The sequence below is a fragment of the Lycium barbarum genome, chromosome 6 (genome assembly GCF_019175385.1).
Source record: "Lycium barbarum isolate Lr01 chromosome 6, ASM1917538v2, whole genome shotgun sequence".
Classification (NCBI taxonomy): domain Eukaryota; kingdom Viridiplantae; phylum Streptophyta; class Magnoliopsida; order Solanales; family Solanaceae; genus Lycium; species Lycium barbarum.
Genome location: NC_083342.1, coordinates 36,193,734 through 36,204,598, shown reverse-complemented (window position 1 = coordinate 36,204,598; position 10,865 = coordinate 36,193,734). Strand labels below are relative to the sequence as shown.

The 10,865-nt window shown below is 40.3% G+C and overlaps 1 non-coding gene across 1 annotated transcript; it reads right to left on the bottom strand.

Annotated features, from left to right (window-relative positions):
* Positions 1-294: 294 nt before the first annotated feature.
* LOC132601002 (small nucleolar RNA R71) lies at positions 295-401 on the bottom strand. The gene has a single exon (XR_009567454.1). It is a non-coding gene; the product is annotated as a small nucleolar RNA R71 (small nucleolar RNA).
* Positions 402-10,865: the final 10,464 nt, after the last annotated feature.

Here is a 10,865-nt window from a genome sequence, read left to right as displayed (position 1 = left end):
AATGCTACTTTCAAAATTGATAGTTCTATCTATCAGCTGCTGAAACATGAAGGTTATTTACGAAATTCTTCGGAGGATTGTCCACTCCGACATTTGAAGAACTTCTTGCATGTGTGTGCTCAACAATCCCGAGGTGTTGTTTCTGCTGATGCACTTCGGTTACAGGTCTTTAAATATTCCTTGGCTGGCCAAGCAAGGGAATGGTATGAAAAGCTCTCCAGCAATTCTATTCATACCTGGAGCGAGTTAGCCAATACATTTTTGAAGAAGTGGTTCCCACCAAGCAAAAAGGCTGAGCTTGGGGATAAGATCTTTGAGTTCAAACAACTTCCGGGGGAACAATTATATTCGGCATGGGAGCGTTTCAAGTACTATCTGGCTCAATCTCCAACTCATGGGTTTGTGGATGTTATTCTCACCGAGAAGTTCTACAAAGGGTTAGATACAATGAATCAAAGTGTTGTCAACACTGCAGCTAGGGGATGCTTCATGGACAAATCATTTGTTAGCATCACCAGGTTACTCGATAAGCTCACCACCCACAATCAAGCTTGGCACTCAAGTGATAGTGAAATCCTCTCATATGGTAGTCCCTCTGTTGTTGCGGTGGCTAAAAATAATCATGAGCGAGATCATGCTTTGCTCAATTGCAAACCACTGTGGATTTGCTGTCAAAGAGGCTTGCGGTGAAAGAAGCTAAAAGTGTGAATGTTGTTGAAGAGATGCCATCTCATGCTCCCGGAATGTACCAAGTGTCGGAGGGAACTTATCTAGAGGGGCAGCCACAATTTGAGGATGCTAATTATATCGATCACTCTCAAGGGGGTTATCAAAAGCAATGGAGACCCCAACAACAAAGCAATCAATATGGCCAAAATGAATATGGTGGTTCAGAAAGGAGGGATTACAACAACAACAATTTTGGTAATCGGAATTCCAATGCCTATGTTCCACCAAAGGGACGTACTTCTAACTCTCAAAATTGGCGAGAGGGTCCTTCCAATGATCAAGGGGCCACTCGAATGGAATATATGCTTGAAAATATATTGGACAACCAACATAAGAGTGACAAGAAGATGGAAAATTTGACCGAAGTGGTAGGCTCTCACACAGCTTCGATTCATAAACTTAAGTCACAAATGCGAGATCTTTCTCGTGAGCAACATCCACCACAAAGAGGGGGCCTTCCTAGCGACACAATTCCAAACCCAAGGGGTAGTGGAGGTGATCACATTGCCTCATGCAAAGCTATTTCTACTAGAAGTGGAAAGATCCTTAATACGGTGAATCAGAGAGTGGTTGAACCTATCATTGTTGAGCCGTTTGTTGATAAGGTTATTAAGGAAGAAATTGAAGAAGAAATGGAGGCACCAGTTGAAGTGCCTATTATTGTTAAGAAACAGAAGGAGGCACACCCTACTGTTCTCAAGGGTGACGAGGAGCCAAGTGTTGAAAAAGCTACCGGTGGTAGCACCTAAAAGAGCAAGGTCAGGGGGGCAATTAAACCCTTGAATCAAACATATAAATCTCCTCCCCCGTTCCCACAAAGATTGATGAAAAGAACGGAGGATACCAAGTGCCAACACTTCTACGACCAATTGAAAGGGTTGTCAATGAATATCCCATTTCTTGATGCATTCCAAGAAATGCCGGGATTTGCTAAATACTTGAAAGATTTGTTGACGAAGAAAAGACCAATCAAGCATGATACGGTGGGAGTCACCCACCGTGTGAGCACTATTATTTCTTCATCAAAGGTTGAAAAGAAGGGAGATCCTGAGGCTTTCACTATCCCTTGCACCATCGGTCATCATGATTTTGCTCGTGCTTTATGTGACAATGGGGCTAGTATTAATTTGATGCCACTAGCCATCTACAAGCAAGCCGGTTTGGGAACACCTAGATCAACGAGCATGCGTCTCCAAATGATCGATAGAACCATCAAAAGACCAGTAGGGGTTGTTGATGACATCCTTGTTAAAGTGGGAGAATTATTATTACCGGCAGATTTTGTCATCCTTGATTGTGCAGTTGACAAAGAAGTCCCAATTATCTTAGGAAGGCCATTTCTTGCCACCGGGAGAGCTCTAATGGACTCGGAAAAGAATGAAATAAAATTCCAGGTCAATGATGAAGAGGTAACTTTCCAAGCTAGCAAGGGCTTAAAATTGCCTAGTGCTTTTGAGAGCATTTCGGTCATTGATTCTTTCAAAGTGGTAGACGAAGCGGTGGATCATAAGTTAGAGGAGGATCACTTTGACGAAACACTTTCAGCTATTTTGGTGAACTTCGAGCCGGATGACATGAACGGGTATATTGAAACAGTTAATTCTCTTATTGGCCGGGGTTTGTACTCTTATGAGCCGAAGAAATTATCTCTTGATCTTGATAAAAGAACCACTCCTCCGGCTAAGCCTTCGATTATTGAGCCTCCAAAACTTGAGCTCAAGCTACTTCCCTCTCATTTGAAATATGCTTTTCTTGGCCCAGATAATACTTTATCGATTATTCTCTCATCTTTGTTAAATGAGGAACAAACTCAAAAGGTGCTTGAAGTGTTGCGGGCTTATCGAAGATCTATTGGGTGGACTATTGCGGATATTAGAGGGATTCCCTCCAGTATTTGTGAACATAGAATCGAACTTGAGGAGGATAGTTCATCAAGTGTAGAGCATCAAAGAAGGCTAAACCCTTCTATGCAAGAAGTGATCAAGAAAAAGATAATCAAATGGTTGGATGCGGGTGTTGTATACCCAATTGAAAATAGTCCATGGCTTAGTCCGGTGCAATGTGTGCCAAAGAAGGGGGGCATCACTGTTGTCCCTAATTCTAAGAATGAGTTGATTCCTACAAAGACAGTTACCGGATGGAGAGTGTGTATGGACTATCGAAAGCTCAACACCGCAACTTGTAAAGACCACTTCCCTATGCCTTTTATTGATCAAATGCTTGATCGGCTAGCTGGAAGAGTTTATTATTGCTTTTTGGATGGCTACTCGGGGTACAACCAAATTAACATTGCATTAGAGGACCAGGAGAAAACCATTTTCACTTGTCCTTATGACACTTTTGCTTTCAGCCGCATGCCGTTTGGCTTGTGCAATGCCCCGGCTACTTTCCAAAGGTGTATGATGTCTATTTTCTCGGATATGGTGGAAGATTTCTTGGAAGTCTTCATGGATGACTTTTCGGTTGTTGGTGACTCTTTTGACGAATTTCTTGCCAATCTCGGTAAGGTATTGAAGCGGTGTGAAGAAACCAATCTTGTACTTAATTGGGAGAAATGTCATTTCATGGTGAAGGAAGGGATTGTCCTTGTCCATAGGATTTTCGAGAAGGGTATTGAAGTAGACCGAGCAAAAGTTGATGTTATAGCCAAGCTCCCTCCACCAATCTCTGTCAAAGCGGTTCGTAGCTTCTTGGGACATGCCGGCTTTTATCAGCGGTTCATCAAAGATTTGTCCAAGATCGCCAACCTGATGTGTAAGCTTTTTGAAAAAGAAGCTAAGTTTGCATTTGATGAGAAGTGCCTTAAGGCATTTAATGAGTTAAAGGAAATGCTCACCTCTACTCCAATTATTGTATCTCCGGATTGGTCAATGCCATTTGAGCTCATGTGTGTTGCAAGCGGATTTTCTATTGGTGCGGTGCCTGGGAAAAGGCACAACAAAATCATGCACCCAATTTATTATGCTAGCAAGACCCTCAATGGAGCTCAAATGAATTATACCGTCATCGAGCAAGAGCTTCTAGCCGTTGTCTACACGTTTGAGAAGTTCTGGGCCTATCTACTTGGATCCAAAGTGGTTGTTCATACAGATCATGCGGCCTTGAGATATTTGATGACAAAGAAAGATGCAAAGCCACGGTTGATTCGTTGGGTATTGTTGTTACAAGAGTTTGACTTTGAGGTCAAAGATCGAAAAGGTTGTGAAAACCAAGTTGCGGATCATCTATCTAGACTTGAGGAAGCTGGGAGACCTAGTGGAAATCTTGAGTTAAATGATGTTTTCCCCGATAAGAGGCTCTTGGCTGTATTTTCTGAGGTTTCCCCTTGGTATGCGGATATCGCCAACTTCTTGGTAACGGGTCTTATCCCCGACGACATCAAGGCTTATCAAAAGAAGAAATTTTTGAGAGATAGTCGTCAATACTATTGGTATGAGCCCTATTTATTCCGCACTTGTGCCGACAACACCATTCGGCGATGTGTGGCTGAATCCGAGGCCATAAAAATCTTGAAAGCTTGCCATGACTCTCCCGTGGGGGGTCATCACAGTGGTAACCTGTCCCAACCCGTCTAGGGGGCCGCGATGAGCGCCCGGTGCTAGCCCACCCGGGCACCCCTTGGCTTGCACTTACACTTACATCTAGGTGAGCCACATAATTAAACATATATTTCTATTCATCAGTCATACTAGTCCCATTGGACAACAATGCCTTTATATCATCATTGGCATGTATACCACGTCAATGTACATGAGCCGACAAGGCTAACAAAATGTTATACAAAATATAGGCCGACAAGGCAAAACACATCTAACCACGTACACATGTCTACGAGCCTCTAAGGAGAGTATGTCATATCACATAAGCGGGACAGGACCCCCGCTATGCCCATAATTATATACACAAAAGAATAAGTACCCAAAAGCTATAGCTCCGAATGAAATGGAGCTCCGCTATGTCCCTGAGAATGTGGCTATGGATCAAGTCTGTCTCCCTGTGCACATGCGGGCATGACGCAGTGTCCACAAACAAAAGGACGTCAGTACGAAGAATGTACTGAGTATGTAAGGCATGCTCAATATCAATGTAGAAGAATATTAAGCAACATGAAAAATAACACGGGATGGGAGATGGTAATATCATCGTCATAGGCACTTACTTGCCTTTCATAGGAACTTTCCATTTCTAATGCGTATTGTGTACATACATCCATATCCGTATCCATAATCGTATCAGTTCCATATTTGTATTCGTATTCGTATACATACCCTTATTCACATTTATATCGTATCATATCCGTATTCGTATTCGTACTCGTATCTATATCATATACATAATCATATCATATACATAGCATTTACATAGCATACCCGACCATGCCGGATCGGTGTTTCATACATACTTGGCCAACCAAGGCTCAAGGTTACACATACCCGGCCCTACCAAGGCATCAGGGTTACATCTACCTGGCCCTACCAAGGCATCAGGGTTATATCTACCTGGCCCTACCAAGGCGTCAGGGTTATCCGTACCATCTGCAGAGGTGTGCGCGCATTACATAATCATATACATATTTATTTACGTATCCTACCCGGCCTCATAAGCTCGGGGTTCCATAATAGTCATACATAGATACATATGCATAATAGCTCATAAGCGTCTTTACTATTATAGCTACTATCATCGTTGTCATCGTTATCGTCATCGCTATTCCCACCATAGTCGTCTTCCATATCATTATCACTATTATCGTCATTCATGACATCTATCTTTATAGGCTTACTCGTCATACAAGGAACTTAGCACAATCGTGGCATATCAAGAATCGTGAGCTTATAAGCTCGGAAGATCAAATCATTTGAAAGATATCATAGTCTTATAGAAGATTTAGACGTTTGGCCAAAGAACCATGACTTATGAAAGAAGGGTTATTCTTACATACCTTTCCGTTGAACTATTCTACACTTGCACGTTCTCCTCCGAAGCTCACGTCTCTACCTTCATTAAAGTCATACTATCATTAGAGTCGATAGCTAGCATACATGACAAAAACTAGAGAAAATCGGGCAACATCTCCTCTATTTATACGACATTCCTCTATAGCGTATATCAACTCTCAAACGTCAATAATACATTCACAATACTATAATGATAGTCATTATTCATCCACATTATCCATATTTCTAGACTTACTTTCAATCATCCATATCCATGGCCATAAAGCACGACGACGTCTATTCTCATACATTGCTCATCTTATGTTCTCGACATCATTTATAACATATTTACATCACAACACATCAAGAATCGTAACTCAAGTTAAGCTATTTCTCAAAATGGCACTATTCCACATTCATGACCCATTTTTCTATACCCTTCTACAATCCAAGTATTTCAACTCTCAAATACCTTACACAACATATAAATATCATAAATCTTACCTTAGATGTCGTAGGAACAAGCCTTGGTTGATAATACTCCACTTGAGCAAAAATCCTAGTTCATCTCCAAAGAGATTTCTTGACTTGTATGATCTTTAATGGGTTTTCTTACACTTGATTCACTTGGTTTATGTTGTTGATCACTAATAATCCTTGAATTCTTGTGGAATAAATGTAGAGAGATTTTTTAGAGAGAAGGGGTGATGTGTGGAAATGAAATAATAAACTTGGTCCCCTTTTTAATAACCCAAAATCTGATCTGGAATGAACAGTCGTTGAAAGTACAACAGTGGTCGTAAACTCAGTTTACGGTCCGTATTCCAGTTTACGGGCCATATTTCGTGGACGTATTTAATCATTTACGAACACAGTTTACGGGCCGTATTTCAGTTTACGGTGCGTATTTCAGTTTACGGTCCGTATTTCAAGTCGTCTTTAACCATTCAAGCATTTGACAGAAAGTTGAAGTTTTGGAAGTTGAAATACGACATGGCAGTTTACGGCCCGTAAACTACTTTACGGTTCGTATTTAATTTTATGATCAACTGGCCAAAGTGCAAATCTGCAACTTTCCACATTTTCAGAACCTATAGTTAGTCATTATGGAGCATAACCTACCTCTTATTGCAATTGCCTTTGGAATCTTACTTAGGGTCGTCAAACATCGTTCCCTTCTTATTGAAACATCGTACACGCTATGACCTTTGTTAGCCTATCCACTGTACGTTCACAGGGAAATTTTCAAGGTGTAACAGAACCACACAGCAGCTAAAGTGCTTGAATGTGGCTATTATTGGCCCACCCTTTATCATGATGCAAATTTTATGGTGATATCTTGTGACCAATGTCAACTCCAATGGTCAATTGGGAGGAAGCACGAAATGCCAATGAATTTTGTCATGGAGGTTGAGCTATTTGATGTGTGGGGTATCGACTTTATGGGCCCATTTGTGAGTTCTCGTGGTATGCGATACATCCTTGTTGCGGTTGACTATGTGTCCAAGTGGGTTGAAGCCGTAGCATTGCCCAACAATGATGGAAAGAGTGTCACCAAATTTCTCAAAAGAAACATATTCACAGGGTTTGGCACTCCAAGGGCAATCATTAGTGATGGTGGCACTCACTTTTGCAACAAGCAATTCGCTAATCTCTTGGAGAAATATGGAGTGCAGCACAACGTGGAAACTCCTTACCACCCATAAACTAGTGGGCAAGTCGAAGTCTCCAATCGGGAGATAAAGAGCATCTTAGCCAAGACGGTTAATGCAAACAGAACTGATTGGTCATCTAAGCTTGATGATGCTCTTTGGGCTTATAGAACAACATTCAAGACACCCATTGGTATTTCTCCTTATCGGTTGTTGTTCGGTAAAGCTTGTCATCTACCTGTTGAACTTGAACAAAAAGCTTTATGTCTCATTTATTTCTTACTACTTTTAAGACCATAATGTGTGAGTAGTTTCTTTAATAAAAGTTGTGGACCCAAATGATGGGTGCTATGTAATGGGTGTCTAACATTGTATATATATATAATGGGTTGTGATGTGTTTTATTATTTCTCGCATTCATTGTTCGTTAGTGCTTGCTAACACTTGCTCATGCAGAAACCGAGTTTATTTGGAAAGATGAACTACGGTGTGATTTGAAATAATATAACAAGGACTCGGGGCGCTAACCCTCGTTTAATGAACTCGCTTAGGGATAAGATGAGTTCTACTTGGCATATTTAATCGATCTAATTTACAACTTTTCTGCATTTGGGAAAATCATGAAAAGAAATACTTTCTAACTATTGGAAAATATTAGAAAGTGCATTAGAGATTAAGTGCATACAAAACCCCGACCCATTAGAAATATATCATATTTACACCCATAGCATAACATCTAATCATCGCGGGGACACAACTTTGGTTCTCCCAATCCAAACAAATTCCAAATACATCAAAATAGCGAATACAAACCAAATCTCTTTTCAACTTATTCGGAATAGGATTAAAGCCTTTAAAGACTAGTATCGCATACAATTAGTACCCTTTTCTCTCCATATTCCCTGTGGGATTCGACCCTAACCTTGTTTGGGTTACTATATTTGACAACGTCCGCTTTACGTCATTAATAGGTGCAATTTGAGCGTATCAAATTTTGGCGCCGCTGCCGGGGATTAAAATATAGTGATGAAAGTTTATTGAGTATCTTAAGTTGTAATGAATTGACATGTATGGTTCTTTTTGTGACATCATAGATATTAGAGTGTGTATGAATTGAGTGTTCAAATCCTTATGCCATTGTGAGTGTGAGAACTTCTTGTGTTCATTGTTAGCATATGTGGATCCATAACTTTCCTGGTAGGTCATGCTATATTGCTTAGGATAGTTGGTTGTGAAGTTATCATAGGCTTTCCTTCTAAATAGTCACGTCAACCTTAAAAAGCCCAAAACCCGTTCTATATGAATATCACTAGTTCTCACGTTGAGCCTTTGACTTTTTCTCTTGATTAGCCTTAAAAAACCTGTTCCCCGCTTCATGAATTCATTCCATCTTTGCACCCGTTCCCTCCTTGACACTACTAGAGAAAACAGGCAAATCGCCTAAGCTGGGGGTAGTATATGTGTGAAGTAAAGGCCAAGAGCCTAAAGCTAGGGGTGTGTGAGTTGCATAGTCGAGAACTGGATGTGATAGCGGATCAAATTTGAGAAAAGCTTAAAAAAATGTATATATATATATATATATAGTTTTATAATAATAATAATATTGTCGCATAAAAAGATTGTAAATTCTAGTAAGAGTAAAATCACATCTTAGTCATGAGTTGAAGAATGAATAGATTGGGCATGAGAAGAAAGGTCAAAATCTGTAGTGTCGAGGAGGATGAGTCACTAATTCCCAAATGAATATCCTACCCGTCCCCGAGCCTACATTACAGCCCAAGAACAAGTCCTATAGTGATCACAACTGAACCATCCGAAAGTGTTAGGCATTGAAATTAAAGGCAAGCATATGGTATCTGCACTTGTAAATCATGAACTTCTTTCTGAGCGCGAGTGCTTTCTATTCTCATCCATCCTTGTCCCGATTCTTATTGTAAAATTGTGTGTGGGATATTCTCTAATCTAAGTGAGGGCATAATGGTGAATACTCGCACGCATAAATGCTTCTAATAATGTGATGTCATCGATTGAAGCATCATGGCAAATTCTAATAAGTTTTTTTGAAAGAACCCTGTTTGGGAATGAGGAAAGAGGAAGTTGATTTGAAAAATGCGCATTCCGGTAGCGATGAGCAAGCACCACTGTAGTCACTTTTACTTTATTTTTAGCATAGTTGTAGTTTTATTTTGTGGTTGTTTTGTCTGACTTGCTTGAGGACAAGCAAAGATCCTAAGTTGGGGGTGTTGATGTACCGCGGATTTGTGGCACATTCGACGCCTTTTTACTTTGAATTTTGGTTGTTTTCAAGTAAGTCTGATTCTCGTTAATATGTTTTGTTGTGTTTTAGGAAAACAATGGCCCTAAAGCAAAAAGCAAAGAACAAAGGAAAAATTGGCCAGAAATGAAGAATCGACGTTCCGTCGATCAGCCGACGGACCGTCCTTCGAAGCGTCGATAAGCTCAATTTTCCAGTGATGACAAAGTTGAAGACGACAAAGGACGGAAACATCGACGAAGCGTCGAACTGATCGACGCTTCGTCATTTGTGTCGTCAATCAGGATCTGTCAACAAGAAGAGAGAAAGACGGAATACTCGACGGAGCGTCAAACTGGTCGACGGCACCGTCGAATGGAACACATTGCTGAAGGTACAAAGGACGGAGAAATCGACGGATGGTCGACGATCTTGCTATCGGGGGCAATTTTGTCAGTCGCTGCTGTGCGTTTTTTGGAGCCTATTTAAAGAACATTTTATGCTTTTTTTGGCAGCCAATTTTAATTATAACCACGTGAACAAAGTTCCCTTGGTGGGTGAGCATTGAATACTCCCCTTTTGGAGCTTAGTGAAGACAACAAGATTCCATTTTTCATCATCTTTATCACACTTTGTAAGCTTTATGTCTCATTTATTGCTTATTACTTTTGAGACCATAATGTGTGACTAGTTTCTTTAATTAAAGTTGTGGACCCAAATGATGGGTGCTATGTAATGGGTGTCTAACATTGTATATATATATAATGGGTTGTGATGTGTTTTATTATTTCTCGCATTCATTGTTCGTTAGTGCTTGCTAACACTTGCTCATGCAGAAACCGAGTTTATTTGGAAAGATGAACTACGGTGTGATTTGAAATAATATAACAAGGACTCGGGGCGCTAACCCTCGTTTAATGAACTCGCTTAGGGATAAGATGAGTTCTACTTGGCATATTTAATCGATCTAATTTACAACTTTTCTGCATTTGGGAAAATCATGAAAAGAAATACTTTCTAACTATTGGAAAATATTAGAAAGTGCATTAGAGATTAAGTGCATACAAAACCCCGACCCATTAGAAATATATCATATTTACACCCATAGCATAACATCTAATCATCGCGGGGACACAACTTTGGTTCTCCCAATCCAAACAAATTCCAAATACATCAAAATAGCGAATACAAACCAAATCTCTTTTCAACTTATTCGGAATAGGATTAAAGCCTTTAAAGACTAGTATCGCATACAATTAGTACCCTTTTCTCTCCATATTCCCTGTGGGATTC